At 46.0% G+C, this 16223-nt stretch overlaps 1 protein-coding gene and 1 non-coding gene across 3 annotated transcripts in view; both read right to left on the reverse strand.

Moving 5' to 3' along the window:
• LOC119974762 (ALK tyrosine kinase receptor-like) overlaps positions 1-16223 on the reverse strand; it is a 1320646-nt gene that overhangs the window by 314330 nt on the left and 990093 nt on the right. The gene's annotated exons all lie outside the window — the stretch shown is intronic.
• Positions 8915-9105, reverse strand: LOC119978940. The gene has a single exon (XR_005463603.1). It is a non-coding gene; the product is annotated as a U2 spliceosomal RNA (small nuclear RNA).

Genomic DNA, 16223 nt, shown 5'->3' on the forward strand with positions numbered 1-16223 from the left:
ACTCACACCTGTAACAGCTACTGCTTTGAACACCGCTGTCTGAGGTAGCAGCTGTTAGGAAAGGGTCAGTGAAAATGCAGTGATTTTTCAATCTACTGCCTGGACTGCACTTCAGCTTTCAGGCAGGAATATCTGACGGGGGTCTCTGATGGAGGGGGGGGGGAGGGTGAGGAGGTTTGATGGGTGGTCTTTGTTGGGGGTCTGATTGGGCTGGGGGTCTCTATTGGGGGTCTGACGGAGTTCTCTGATGGGCATCTAATGGGGAAGGTGTCTATTGGGGGTCTGATGGGGGTGCAGACGGACGGTCGGGCAGAGAGGCTAGATTTGCATTGTGGAGGGAAGAGAGCCTTCCGATTGACTTTGGGGGGCACCTCTGTTACACACTGACCCCCTTGGCCCACATCAGGAACACACTTGTGAATACTTGCACCAATTCACGCCCGCATGAATCCCGGCTGAGTGCCCTGGAGCATCACGAAGGCCTGAAGAATTGGGCTTCCAGCCCATTAATCAGATTCAAATGTGTGTAAATGGCCCATTTGCATCATCCCACCGGAGCGGTCTTGTAGCTCACTGCTGCCGCCAGTAGTGGACCCAAGCATTGGAAACGGATCGGCGCCAAACCTGTTTTTAGCCCGTGATTGATTCTCCACTGGATCAGGAAACCCATTACTGGTGGTGAGGAATCCACCCTATTACCTTGTAGTAGATTTATGGCACTCCATTGAGTTACACTGAGATTTAAGAAGCTGTGAGTTCTTGTTGCAAGGTCTCAGAGTAACTCCTGTATTGCCAAAGCAGTAGATTATGGGAGATGTGCATCTCCATCAGAGATCTCCATAGTCACTGGCATAACAAGGGAATGTGTGTCTGGTGAGAATGTATGAGCTCACGACTGTTGAATAAGAAGAAATCACAGAAAATCGTTTAAGCAGATTGGAGCAGTTATCTTTCATTCTTACAAAGGTCCAGATAGTCACCACTGCCATTAAGTGTGTAGTGAATATACAATTTAAAACTATGAGAACAGTGGGTAACAAACTAGTGTAATGGTCCTTGCTGTTTATTCCCTTATTTCCCCTTTTATTTTTGCAGTTATATTTTTGATCCATGGATGATTAATGGACATGTGTCTTTAATGCAAGTAGCCTGCATCTTTAATTCAAGCAGAAGAATACGAGAAGTCTGTGCTGGTTTAAACTGCAGTTGCAGACTGGCTGGCAAGATGGGCTGGGATCCGGTTTGATTGATTGGCCAATGACTAATAAATTGGCTCAAAATGTTGTGCTGTGCCTGGTAACAGGTGGTGATTGGATTTTATCCCAGTGGAATAGTTCTCGGAGACCTGAGGTTTCAGTTTTGTTCTGGCAGCGTGGAGGAAACAATCTAACTAATCCTCTCCTCCAGAAGACCTGCGGGCAATGTATTCCTAAAACTACAGAGGGCTGATGACACACCATGAACTCAAAGCAAATAACGTGAAAGCAAATGAAGAGAAATAAAGTGCCTCTCCAGGAAAGTTGTGAGTACTGTATTTTTAAACTAAGAGAATGGACTGAATGAATCTACAGTGAAGACCAATACAAGCTTCAGCAAAGACTTTAATCTAAAGGTTTGCTGTGTGGAGAAGTGTGCTAAGAACCATAATCTGAAGAAAAGAGTCTTTCTTCCTTTCCCTTATGATTTTTACTCCTTTCCACTCCTCTGTGTTTGTCTGTCTTTGTGTGTATATAGAGGATGGGGACAAGTTGACATGAAGAGATTGTAATTAGTTAATAGTTAACCAGCTGCAGTTTGTGCATATTTAATTCTAGTTCTTGTTTTAAATCAACAGTAATTGTGTTTAAATTTACAAACCTGGTGACTGTAATTATTGGCCGGCCAAGGGTCAAAGACATTGGGTATTTTTATAAGCATTATTGGTTAATTCACTTGTGTTGTGACTCAGGGACGAGTGGGGCTGGTATTGACCGCATACTTGCCCAGGGTGTCGTAACACTAGATGAGATAGAAGCACATCTAATATTTCACACAGCCATAACAAAACTTTTCATTGTATCTTCATTCCTTACACTCGAGATACCCCTTTCTCTTTACCTCTGGCGCTTTTTTGTCTCTCTCCACTTGACTGTTTTTACTCTCTCATTTCTTTACCTCTCAGTTTGCCCCTCCCTTTTATGGATTCATTCTTGCGACATTTCTCGAAAGGGCGGTATTCATTGCACATGCTGAAATGACCTGTAGAGGGTGATGGTGAGTCCTCTTCTTGAACTGCTGCAGTCTATGTGGTGACAGTGCTCCTGCAATGGGGAGTTCTCAGATTTTGACCCAGTGACAGCCATCTATGTCCAAGTTGGGATGTTGTGAGTTTTAGAAAGGAACTTGGGAGGTGAATTGATACCCTTGTCCTCCTGGGTGGTGGAGGTCATGTGTTTGGGAAGGAATGTTTCAGTAGCCTTGGTGAGCTGTTGCAGTGCATCCAATGAACAGTTCACACTGTAGCCATGGTGGAGGGAGTGCATGTTTAAGATGGGAAGTGGGTTGTCCGTTAAGCAGACTGTTTTGTCCTGGATGGTGTTGAGTTTGCTGAGTTTTGTTGCCGTAGTATCCATTCAAACAAGTGTAAATTATTCCATCACACTCCTGATGGAGAAACATTGAGGAGTCAGGATACCCAGTCTCTGACCTGCTCTATTTACCATGGTATTCCTGATTTTTGTGGCTTCAGCAATGGCAATGTCATTGTGTGTCAAAGGGAGGTGCTTAGATTCTGTTTTGTTGGAGTTAGTCATTGCCTGGCTCTCAAGTGGAACATAATATTTGAGATACACATTAACCCGAGCCTTCATATTGTCCAGGGGTTTTAAAGAAAGGGTTTACAGCCTGGCTATGAGTTCAGAAAAGTGTTTGTTATGTGGAAACTGGATGAGTGTGACACTTGTTAATTTCATCGATATTTGTTAATTACAGTGTAATGCTATATTTAATACAACAATTTTAATAAAACAGCAAAACAATTTTAATAAAACAGAAAACTGGCTGAAATCATTGGAGGCTGATTGAAACCAGACAGGTAATTACAGTGGGACAAGAAGATGTCCTTACATAGCGAAGACAATGGAAGACAACTTGGGAATACTTGAACCAAGCAGCAGCCAATCATGCAACCAACTAACCAATCTGCATCCGGAAGAGGATTGTGCGTGAGCTCTTTCGCAAACTGTATTCTGTATGTAAACCCCTGAAAAGGTCCCACATGGCAATGGTTAAGAAAAAGGGAGGATATGTACTGACGGGAGTGCTCGAAGAAGGAAGGCAGAAGACACGTATCGATGGGAAGAGTCCTGATGAGCATGGGGCAGGAAGATCTCAGTCAAAGATCACCCCTCAGTGACCTACAGCCACCTCATATTGATCAGCTGAAGGGGGTCACCGTATGATTTATTTGAAACTGTTTTGTTTGAAATTCTCAATAAAAGGTGTTGGACATCATGCGAGATCGTGTCAATCGTAATTCTCTGCCTCCGAATCTAAGACAGAAGTAAAATGACCTGCAGGGCTTTGCTGCATGTGGGGTCGGGCTGCTTCATTACCTGAGCAACTGTGAATGGAACTGAATACACTGCAATCACCAGCAAACCTGATCTTATGATGAAGCAAAGTTCATTGATGAAGCTGCGAAAGATAATTGGGCCTAGCACAATACCCTGAGGAGCTCCTGCAGTGATCGTCTAGGGCGGGTATGATTGGCCTCCAAAAACTCTACTACCTTCTTTTATTTATTCTATCCTTCCTTTAAGTCCTGCTTCTTTTTTAAAATACCCTTTTCTCTCATTTTCACTGAGGCACTGAGGTGACACATAGGGAAGATGGTAGATGACAGGGATTGAGTAGCCTACGCAGTTGGGATTGGATATTTTCATATTTTTGTTTTACCTTCTCTGCTTTGATGTTCGTTTTAATACAGCTTCAGTTCCAGTTACAGGCAACACACGGAAGGCATGAGGGAGAGGTAGGTTGAGGGAGACAGAAAACAAGCTATGCTGAAATACTGGCACAATTCCACCACAGTCAAGCTCAGTAAGGATTTTGAAAATTGCAGCTTTTAATATTGAAAATGGAGTGATGCAAGCATACCTTGCATAAATAAGTTTTTTTTTTGGTACTGTGGCTATAAGAAAGCTACAATAATTCCTGCGCTCACTTCTAATAATATCAACCTTTCCATACATTTCTCACATCTTCCAGAAGTTAAAAATATACACCTTGAAATTGTTAGTTCAGAAAACATGTATTCTGAAACATTGTCAGTGTACATGTAGACTCTGCATTTAATATATAATTCAAGATCAAAGCAGGTTTCCATCGAAGAGCCTCAAAATGACACTGCCATAAATTTGGCTTGTATGAGCATTTTGAATTCCGAGTATACATCATACATTAATATTACATGCATTGCTCTGTCGGGATCTGTATGCAGCTCCAGTTCTGCTGTAAGCCTGCTAAACCCTTATTCCCCCTAGATCCAATTAAACTACAAGGCTCTTGATTCAGTTATTCTTTGCCCTGTTCCAAGAACAGGGCTTTTAATGTAAGCAATGAAGTATGACCTCTTCAACCACAATATCGGTGTATATATTCTATAAACAAAGACGCGGCACTGCATTTTGGGGCCTGGTGTGGAAGGTGGGAATAGAGATGAACTGGACCTGAAAATGATGTGGCTGGCTTCCCTAACTCTGTTCCCGGTATTTGCCATTTTGGCCTGACGAGACTGCCTGTCCTTACGAGACGGGTAGGCAATTAGGTTTGTTAAGAGTCTTGTTAGCCAGGGATTAAGGAGGCTAACTGAGACTCTCCTGTCAGCCTTGAGTTTCGTGATATGACCTGGGGGCAAGTTAGCTGCCTGCAGGCAGGCACCGAGTGCTTCTGGAAGAGCTACAGGCCCTTCCTGCCTGGAAGGCAAAAGCCAAAAGCTGGAATTTTGATGGGCTCCACCCCTCACAGTGGTGGCCTGACTACCTTCTATAATTCTTATTCTTTTTTTTTTAAACAAGTGGCTGAGATAGTATCTTGATGTTGAAGCACCTCTCAGCTACTTACTATTTACTGTAGCCAGGTGCCCCTATGAAGCTGGAAGGGCACCGGCTAATCGTACCTCATGCTTTGGGAGTCCGCCCGCCATCGTTATTTGGACAGGAAACCTGCCATCTTGCCGATTAAGAGGACACCCAGTCAGAATTCCAGGTTAGGCAGGAATCAGCAGGGCAAATACACCAATGTCATGTCCTTAGTCAATGATTTGGATTGAGAATCACTGTAGCAAAGAAGGGGGATAAATAGACTGACCATGTTCTATAAACTACAGAATGGACCAGTGGGAACTGACTTCTATGTTATGCCCACGTAAAGATCAACACGAAACATCTAGTTCTTTGCCGAGTGAAATAATTTATTGACAAGATGAACGTGGAAAGACATGTAACGAACTATAATACAAACGGTAACTAATAAATGAATTCAGTAAATTCTCCTGGAGCTGCGTCTAGTGCGACTGTCCTCGAATACGAGTTACTACCAACTGCTGAATCTCTCGAGTCACATGGTGTACCTCCATTGCTGCTTGCTGGTCGGAGGTTGTACAGATAACAGTATACATTGATAGATAACTATATACATTGATGTGCACATGCGTATCACCACAGAAACAAGTACCTGGTGCCCTCTGGCAATGATAAAACATGAGATGACCATCCATACAGACTACTAAAGCCATTTGTTTCCAAGACATCAACAATCTTTCTTCCCAAGGACAATCCCACAATGGAAGAAGCTCCCAAGGAAATGCCCCATCACTTGAAATCACCAAGACTCATCTTTAGATTATTTCCATTTAAAAATTTTAATTGTCAGGACTACCATTTAAAGCAGGTCTTGCCTGGTTTAGCTTGCACCAACTGTATAAATATTGGGAGAATACAGATATTAGTCTCTGACACAAATGAAGCAGAAGCAACTATTTCCCCTCATGGGCGGATTCAGGACACATAACAGTACCAATTCCTGCTTCATGCCTCCGAGGCCAAAATTCAGCCCTCTGGACTGCACTAGATTCTCACCGCCAAGCAGCAATTGGCGGACCATGCAGGTAGATCCCAAAGGGCACAACCTTACTTAGCCACCTCGTGGACAGCAAATTATTAAAAGGCTTTTTAAAACAAATCTGCTTAAATAATGTCTGCTGGGTTTTGCTCATTTAAATATTCTGTGAGCGCTTGAAATAAATTAAATCAGAGAGACTAGAGAAGTTTGAACTGTTCTCCTTTGAGCAAGAGATGTGAAGAGACGATTTATTGGAGGTGGTTAAATTAAATATAGTGTTTTGATGTAGTAGATATAGGTTTGAAACTATCTCTACTGGCAGGACGGTCAGTTAGCACAGGACACAGGTTTAGGATTATTCACAAAAGGAGCCAGGGGATGGGATGAGGAGAACTATGTTTTTATTAATAGTCGTTGTGAGTTATGAGTAAGACTGCATTACCTGGAAGGGTGCTGGAAACAAATTCAATAGTATCTTTCAAAGACAAGTGGACAAATACTTAAAAATGAAAATGTGCAGGGCCAAAGGGAAAGTAGAGGTGAAGTGGGACCAGCTGCTCGTTCCTTTGGAGTGTCAGTACAGACACAATGAGCCGAATGGCCTCCGTTTGTGATATATCATTCGATGATATGTGTTGTTGAGACAGGACTTCCGGAAGCCATGTTGTAACTCCTAAACAGCCACTTCTTTCTCAAGCCTATCAATTATAATAATAATAATCGCTTATTGTCACAAGTAGGCTTCAATGAATTTACTGTGAAAAGCCCCTAGTCACCACATTCCAGCGCCTGTTCAGGGAGGCTGGTACGGGAATTGAGCCCACGCTGCTGCCTTGTTCTGCATTACAAGCCAGCTATTTAGCCCACTGTGCTAATCCAGCCCCAGATGTCGTGCGGAGCACCTCAGATAGTAACTTCTAGCGACTTGCCCATAACTGACGCTAAACAATGGGCCTATAGCCTGCTCCTTTCCCTTTTTAAATATAGGTTCCAGACGTCAGTGACCTGTTAAATACGAGGTATTGCATTCTGTCCCTGTGACTTCCAACAAAAAGCCACCAATTTCAAATGCCACCTCAACAGTCTATTGAGGGTTTATTTCTTTGTGAATGGTGAACAAGGACCTGCCTCCTGTCCACATTCCATTAATTTCATTCACAAGAGTGCAAGGATAATAAAAGAGTGAATCCTCGTGCTGGCAGCCACCGATAGAAGGGTAGATGCACATAGAGCGTCAATTTCTTCAAGAGGTACATGTAAAGGGAACCTGATCTGAAAGTGATATTTGGGCTGTACCGTGGGTAAAACTGCTTAAATCCAAAGGGATGAAGATTTACTTCAAATTCTCATCTCTGCAACTCACATGAGAAAAGTGTAGTTGTTGCAGCTTCCTTCCTGTCACCTCAAAGAGATGTGGTGGTGGGGCAGGGTGGGAAGATATTATCGGATTTAGAATGTGGTCACTTACTGCACTGGCGTGAAGCTGCATTGAAAATAACAAAGCTCGAGTCTTTCACAAACAGCTTTGCTTTATCGAACTGTGTCCGTTCCGTTAGCAAGAAACACAAAGACCACAAGGTCTCACAGCCCTCACGGTTGAAATTCCCTTGCAGTCACAAATACTCCATAAAGGACATTATTTGCTGGAGGGAGAAAAATTTCTTAATAATGTGACTTAGCAAAACCATTAACATTTTGAAATTAACGCAAAGAAATTAAGGACATTTTTCTGCACCAATGATGTCTTCTAATGCTCCCTTCCTACAAATAAATGTGGCATTAGGCACTCAGTCAACAGGGCACAATCTTTCAGCTAAAACACAGTCCGGTTGAAGGCTCAATTGGATATTGACAAGTAAAATCAACATCAAATGGAAGTGCTTCTGTTGATAGAAACCCAATTCTCCTGATGTTGAATGTGTACAGGAGGAGATTGAGTGCTCCACAGCAATGATACCCCTCTGGAGGGGAGGGAGAACAGGATTGGACATTTGTTTGACATTATAGAACTTCTACAATATTTATTTCAAGGAGTACTCTGTAGAACATGACAACTGCTCAAGTCAAAGCAGACATGATGGGGGCGATTCTCCCAAATGGAGGCCAAGCATTCGCGCCGTCGTGAACGCCGTCGCTTTTCGCGATGGTGCAAAACGGGCACGGGGACGACCAATTCTGGCCCCCATAGGGAGTGAGCACAGCACTGGAGTGGTTCACGCCGCTCCAGCCTCCTTTTCCTGGAACCAAATGGGCGCAGTGCCAACCCGCGCATGCGCAGCTGGGCCGCGCCAACCTGCGCATGCACAGGGGACTTCTTTAGCGCGCCGGCCCTGACTCAACATGGCGTTGGTGTTCAGGGGTCGGCCGCGCAGGGAAGTAGGCCCGGGGTGGGGGAGAGGCCAGCCCGCCGATGGGCGGACCAGACCCCATCGGAAGCCCCCCCCCGGGACGGAGCCCTGCCCCCACCCCCACCCCCCCCCCACCTCCCCCCCCCCCCCCCCCCCCCCACAGGCCGACCCTCCCCCCGACTGTTCGCCCAGAGTTCCCACCAGCAGCGACCAGGGGTGAACGGCGCCGGCGGGATTCTGTCGTATCTACGCGGCCGCTCAGCCCACCCGGGCCGGAGCATCGGCGGCCCGCCGATTCCAGCGGCCCGTGGCCGGTGCTGCGCCAGATGCGAGGGCCCAAATGACGCCGATTCTCCGCACATCATAGAATCGGGCACCGGCATCGGGGCATCGTGGCACGGTTGCGCCAATTCTCCGGCCCGTGCAGGGCTCAGAGAATCGCCCCCGATATTCTTTTTTTAATTATTTGTTCTGAGTTACAAAGCCAGGGCTCAAGAGCATGGAAGGGGCGAGCCCCTGATCCAGATCCTTGCCTGCTCCAAAAACCAATTCAAATTCAAATTGAATCCAATTCATGGTCCCCACAAGAAAGACATACCAGATCTGAGCCAAAAGGCTACTAATCTTGATCTTAGCCAAAAAGCCGAGAAGCGATCAGACATGATATTCTTTGCATAACAAATATTTATTATTCTAGGTGACTTGTACTGCATGCCATTTTGCACCACTCACTCACTCTATATACATATCCACCATCTATTAAATAGTGCATGGAATATTCTACCGTATGATTCACATCACAGTAGAATTGTACCTTGTAACTCCTCTTACAGTGTCATTGCAACACATGGGTCCTTTTGCAGCAGTATTGTACTGTGTAACTCACACTGCAGTGCTAATGTGCTACTTGACTCACATTGATATTGCAACAGGTGAATGGATACAACAGTATTATATGACATGATGCAAAGTGCAGTGTACAAAGTCAGTTTTATTTATCCTTCCAGTCAGTAAACTTGGTGGGTCTGCAGAGTGCCATATAATAGCTGATCAACAAAGAACAAAAGAACAAAGAACAATATAGCACTGGAACAGGCCCTTCTTCCTCCAAGCCTGTTTTGATCATACTAAACTTGGCCAAAACCCTCAACACTTCCTTGTACATTATCGTTCTATACCCATCCTATCCATGTATTTGTCAAAATGTCTTTGAACGCCATTAATATACCTGCTTCCACAACCTCCCCTGGCAACGTGTTCCAAGTACTCACCACTCTTAGTGTAACAAATCAGCCTTGCACATCTCCTCTAAACTTTGCCCCATGGACCTCAAACCTATGCCCCTGGTGACTGACTCCTCCACCCTGGGAAAGAGAGCCTGCCCATCCACTTTATCCAAACCCCTCATAATCTTGTCGACCTCTGGCATGTCACCCCTCAACCTCCGTCTTTCTAATAAAAACAGTCCAAGTCTATTCAGCCTCTCCACATAGCTAACAGCCTCCAGACTAGGCAACACCCTCCAGACCAGGCAACATCCTGGTAAACCTCCTCTGCACCCTCTCCAAAACCTCTACATCCTTCTGCTAGTGTGGTGACCAGAATTGTGTGCAATATACCAAGTGCGGCCTTACCAAGGTTCTATACAACGGTAGCATGATGCCAGTTTTTTTTACTCGATGTACCATCCATTGAAGGTAAGCATTCTATATGCTTTCTTGACTACCTTGTCCACTTGTGAAATGAAAATGAAATGAAAATTGCTTATTGTCACAAGTAAGCTTCAAATGAAGTTACTGTGAAAAGCCCCTAGTCGCCACATTCTGGCGCCTGTTCGGGGAGGCTAGTACGGGAATTGAACCGTGCTGCTGGCCTGCCTTTAGCCAGCTCTTTAGCCCTGTGCTACACCAGCCCCTGTGTGTCACTTTCAACTTGACAACTTGTATTGTCACTTTAAAAGATCTGTGGACCTGTACGCCCAGATCTCTCTGACTTTCTAAATTCCTTAAAGTTTTGCCATTTACTGGGCGGAATTCTCCGCTCCCGCGATAAATCGGGAAGGCTGTCGTGAACTCGGCCGAGTTTCACGACGGCCTCGGAGGATGCTCCTCTCACCTTATTCACCCCCACCCGGGGGGCTAGGAGTGGCGCTCCGTAACTCTCGGTCGCCGGGCCTTGACGCTTGCGTCAAGGCGGTGCGCCGAGAATGACGTGACGGCGGCGCCTAAGTGATGTCAGCCGCTCATGCGCAGGTTGGGCAGCTCCAACCCGCGCATGCGCGGCTGACGTCACGACGGCTGACGGCTCAAACCCGCGCATGCGCGGGTGCCGTCTTCCCCTCTGCTGCCCCGCAAGACGTGGCGGCTTGATCTTGCAGGGCGGCGGAGGGGAAAGAGTGCGTCACTTTGAGACGCCGGCCCGACGATCGGTGGGCACCAATCGCGGGCCAGTCCCCTCCCGAGCACGGCTGTGGTGCTCACTCCCCTCTCTGCCCCCCACAAGCATCAAACCAGCATTTGGCGCCCATGTTCACGATGGCAGTGACCAGGTGTGGTTGCCGCCGTTGTGAACCGGTCGGGAACGGCAGGCCGCTCGGCCCATTCGGGCCGGAGAATCGGCGGTCGCCGTGAAAAACGGCGAGCGGCAATTCTTCCGAGCGCGGGGGGCGCCAGGGGGGCGTGTTGTAATTCGCCCGGCCCTCTCGCGATTCTCCCACCCGGCATGGGGAGTGGAGAATTCCGCCCACTGTGTATTTCCCCTTTATGTTAGGCCTACCAAAATGCATTACCTCACATTTGTCTGGATTGCACTCCATTTGCCATTTCTCTGCCCAAGTCTCCAACCTATCTATGTCCTGTTGTGTGGGATAGCCTAATTGTTGTTCAGGGCCAGCCAGCAATTGCTTTGCACATTAAGAATATATACCTAAGTGTGGTGCCAAAGACCTGATAATAATCAAGAAATTATACCCTGATAAATTCAGTGAGGAGAAGACAAATTTTTGGATTTTACGAGGGTACATACCTTTAAAAAATCCTCTTTTTTAAAGCGAAACAAACCCAGAAATAATTGAGTGGACAAACTATATTAATAAAAAAATAAATGCTTCAGAGATCTGCTGAAATTCTGAAACAAAAATCTGAAAAATAATCACTGCCCTCCACCCGCTAATTCTGGCGATTACTGATGGTGCATTTAACTGTGAATGTTGTCTCAGTCGTTGCTTATATCTTGCACTGATCTAACTAACATGTGCACGTCCAAAAGGTGGATAGAATTGTCTATGATTCAGCTTCTCTGAAACACTGAAGCAAAGTGGGAATAGCTCCTTCACCCCTGATGGATGACCCCCATCGAAGCACCCACTCACCTCATTCTTTCATTTCTTGTTTCTCCAGAAACACTTCTAATTGTCTCCCAAGCTCATTAATATTGTTGGCTTCAATGTCCTCCCATGGTAACATTACACAACTCTGTTACTCTGAAGAAATTTCCACCCAACACCATTAGTCCCAAATTAGAGGTAATTGGGGCAGATGAAAAGCATTATTAAAAACATAATTCTTATTTATTTTTAATTTTATCGGATATAATTTCATTTTATTTCTCTGAGCTTTGCTCACAGTGAAATTCATTTTTGCTCATCTCTGTGAAAGAAAATTGCCTTGACACTGTGATTAGAAGTTTGAAGATCTACCCACAGCTGCCCACATTAAACTTGTCGACTGCCTGAAGTAACTTCAGTCTCAGAAATGATATATCAGTGGGACACAATTAACTTCTGTTCTCTCTCAGTGCAGGCGTGGCCCACATGAACTCTAATTAGTTCTGAAGTCTTTCCATTGATTTCTTAAAAGAGAAGCGTTCTGTTTGAATACCTGATAAGCTAAACAGATCAATCGGGAGGCTAGTTAAATTAGCTGTTACCATCGTATGCGCAGTGTGGTTGTGGACTGGTAGTTTTGGAATTGGTCATGACATGGAAACGGACCAAGTAGAGAGCTAGTACTGAACTGTGGGAGTGGACATGGGCAGGCATCAATGGAAATGTGACAATCAGCAGAGAGCTATGTGTGCAAGCCTGGAGGAGTGTGGGGGTCAGCAGTGTCAAATTGAAATTCTTTCCTTTTAATTATTTCTGCACACTATTTCAATTCAGCGAGTTTCCCGGTGGTTTGGGGTGAGTACAATGGGAATTCCCATTGACAAGCTGATGACTGGAGAATCCCGCCGAGCATTTCCTGATCGGGTATAAGCACCTGTCATTAGTGCTCTTGAATCATCTGCTCAAAGGTGTATGAGGGCAATAACTCCCCACATTTCAGCTCAGATAGTGCCCCATGTCCCTTTAATAAAAGTTTGAGATCGGTAATCCAATATGTGAGGAATAATAGGCATGAACTTGACGAGTACCATCCAGCACTCTTTGGCATCACTGAGCTGCACTGTCAATGAAATTTATTGAGCTGTTCAACAGTAATTTCTTATCTAGAGGTCACTATGAGCAAAACAAAGTCCTTGCAACAACATAGTAAAATCAATCTAAGGAGGTCTGCTTCAAAGTTTAACAGGAAAATACAACATAAGACCATGAATAGTCACTTTGGGCGTATTTTGTTCACAGCAAAAATGGCACCACACGGAGACTCAGAATTGCTGCAGCAGAAGGCGGGGTAAGTTGGGAACTTAGAGGCTTTTTAATCTAATGCCTGGTGCTGGGAAGTCACAACAATTAGTGATCAGTGACAGAGTGGCAGATAGCTTGGACAGATGTGAACTGATCGGAGAGAGTGAAGATGGATTTCTAAAGGTTAAGGCTTATCTAATGAGCCTGATAGTTTTTTTTCTTGAGGAGGTTACTAAAATGTTATTCTATGGATGTTATTTTTGTAGCCTTACCGAAGGTACCTAGGAAGATTCCAAGGAAGAAACTGTGAACAGAAATAGAGCACATGGGATTGTAAATTAGCTATTGGCATTGGTAAGGATAGGAAGCAGAAGTCAAGATAATGGGGATGTACTCAGCTTTGCAGGATATAATTAATATTGTCCCCTAGTGATCTGTACGAAGGCTTCAGAATTTCACTATATTTACAAATGACTTCGACGAAGTATTAGAAAACATATATTTTGACAATACTAATTTAGATGGTAAATACTATGGATAGAAGCAGAAAATTGCAAAGGGATGTTTAAAGGTTGAGTGTGTGGCCACAACTGTAGCAGATGAAGAGCGAATGTGTGAGGTCGCACACTATGAACCTAAGAAAGATGTTTTCTGAATGGTAAAAAGCAAGGAACTGTGGAGAAGCTGAGTGATTTATGGGTTCATGTACAGAAATTACTATAAGCCAGGTATAAAATATCAAAAAATCGTTAATGAAGTAATTTGCCTTTATTTCAAGGGGGCTGGAACACATAGTGACAGAACTTGTGATACAGATGCATAAATCTCTGGTTAGGCCTCACCTGGAGTGCCATGTCCAGTACCAGACACCGCATGACAGACAGGGGGCTGAATTCTCCGTTTCCCGTTGCAGGCAGAGGAAATTACGATTGGCGGAGAACAGCAAGCAATGGAAAAATTGCAATTTGTGCCCGACGCAGATTCCAGCGCCATACTCCAGTCCCCCACTGGCGGTGTTAGTGATTATTACGTCCCGCAACGATGGACCCATGCACAACCATTATTCGCATGGATTTAGATCTCATTAGCAGGTTTGACACTGCATGTTTCACCCCTCCACGATGCTCCACCCCTCTAAGGCAAAAGTCTTGTGGATGCGAATTGATGCAACTATTTAAAAGTGGGGCCTGGCTGTTGCCATGGCTGTTGAGGAGGAGGGAGAGAGTAAAAGAAGTCCCAAAAACTATGAAAACTTGTCCTGCTTGCTGGGTGTGGCTGCCTGCGCTAGGGAGGAGGAGCAGGGACCAACTTGCTGGCAGGTCCATGGACTCAGGGTGTCCCCTTGGGATTGGGGTGGCCTGGCTCAGACCGCCATTGCTGCAGTATGTGATTTAAACGTACCCCTCGGGTGCTACTTATAGGCTCTTGGCTGTTCACACTGCTGACTGCTCACTGTGTCCTGTAAAAGTTCAGAGAATCTCTGGTGATTTGGGAGCCCACCCAGGCTGCCCCTCTGAAAACCCAAATGCCCTAACAGTATCATCAAGGAGCTGGGTGTGGCCACGCTCAATCACTGGCCCACCAGGTGTTAGCACTCCTCAGACGCACAGCCCCACTAAAGAGGAAGCAGGTGATTAGCAGAGCTAACCCCAACCAAAGGATACCTGAACCGTGGCCTTTGGAACCTTCCCTGGCCCACTCAGGGTCATGAGCTGTCTTCTCCTGTCTCTCCTCTCCTCATTGGCGTCGAGCAGTGAGTCTACTTCAGACTCTGTTAATTGGAGGGGGAGGTGGGTGCAGCTCTTCTCTGAGCCATCTTTGCGACTGGAATGAGTGTGTGATGAGTGGAGCACTTATAAGCAGCTCCAACATGTCAGGCTCTTTAGCGTGAATTTAGACCCCAGTGGTTCTGTCGTCAGTGGGGATGGGAATTGCTTCACAGCTCCAGGGTCCCAGGTTCGATTCCGGCTTGGGTCACTCTCTGTGCGGAGTCTGCACATCCTCCCTGTGTGTGCGTGGGTTTCCTCCGGGTGCTCCGGTTTCCTCCCACAGTCCAAAGATGTGCACGTTAGGTGGATTGGTCATGATAAATTGCCCTTAGTGTCCAAAATTGCCCTTAGTGTTGGAGGGGGGGGGGTTACTGGGTTATGGGGATATGGTGGAGATGTTGACCTTGGGTAGGGTGCTCTTTCCAAGAGCCGGTGCAGACTCGATGGGCCAAATGGCCTCTTTCTGCACTGTAAATTCTATGATAATCTATGATAATTCACACTGGTCCATTTGCACGTCCTGAATCTCAAAACACAAAACACCCCAATGGGAACACAAATTGCATGCTGTTAAGGTCCGGCAGGGATACTTTGGGCGCAATTTAACTCAATGGGAACAAGGTCCCTTGGCTAACACGTTTAGCTACGTGATTTCTGGCGCTTGCAGCACCAAGAAATACCCCGCTATTTAACGCACCCCGGTTAGATATGGGGCTTGGCGGGAACGCATGGCCGAGTCCACACATAGCCCTATTTTCTGCACTGAGAAGCTTTGCTCACCGGAGCTCCCCGCACCCCCCTTCCCCTGCCCCCCCCACCCAAGCCCCAACCTGCCAGGCCTCGCCGCACCACCCATACAGAGCACCCATGGCCCAATCGCCACCGCGCAAAAAATGCCACCTTGGCAGGGCTAATCAGCAGTTCCAGGCTGGTACCCAGGTGACACTGCCAGGGTGAAAGGGTTGCATCACAGTGCCAGGGTGCCATCCTGCCCAAATGGCAAGGAACTGGGGGTCTTTGATCCACTGGAAGAACCCCATGAGTGCCGTTCCATCTGGTCCCAGTTTGTGGAGACCAGTACTGAACAGCGCTCGCCCGAAATTCCCCAGGTGAAGGGGATAGATCCCAAGGCTTTGGGTGCCTTGGGAAACTGCACATTAAAGTGAGATGAGCGGTCTCGCTCTAATACGCAGATTTGCAAAAAAGCGATCCCTCCCACAATGGCCTGGTTTCACATCGCAACATCTCGCGAGGCATTGCGAATTGCGTCATTCCCGGGAGTGGGTCTCCCAACTTCTATCGGCCACGTCGTGCTGTAGCACTTTGCCTTTCAGGCGCTACGTGGCTGATCGATCATTCCTTAGTCTCCCAAACGGA

The sequence above is a fragment of the Scyliorhinus canicula genome, chromosome 1 (genome assembly GCF_902713615.1).
Source record: "Scyliorhinus canicula chromosome 1, sScyCan1.1, whole genome shotgun sequence".
Taxonomy (NCBI): Eukaryota; Metazoa; Chordata; class Chondrichthyes; order Carcharhiniformes; family Scyliorhinidae; genus Scyliorhinus; species Scyliorhinus canicula.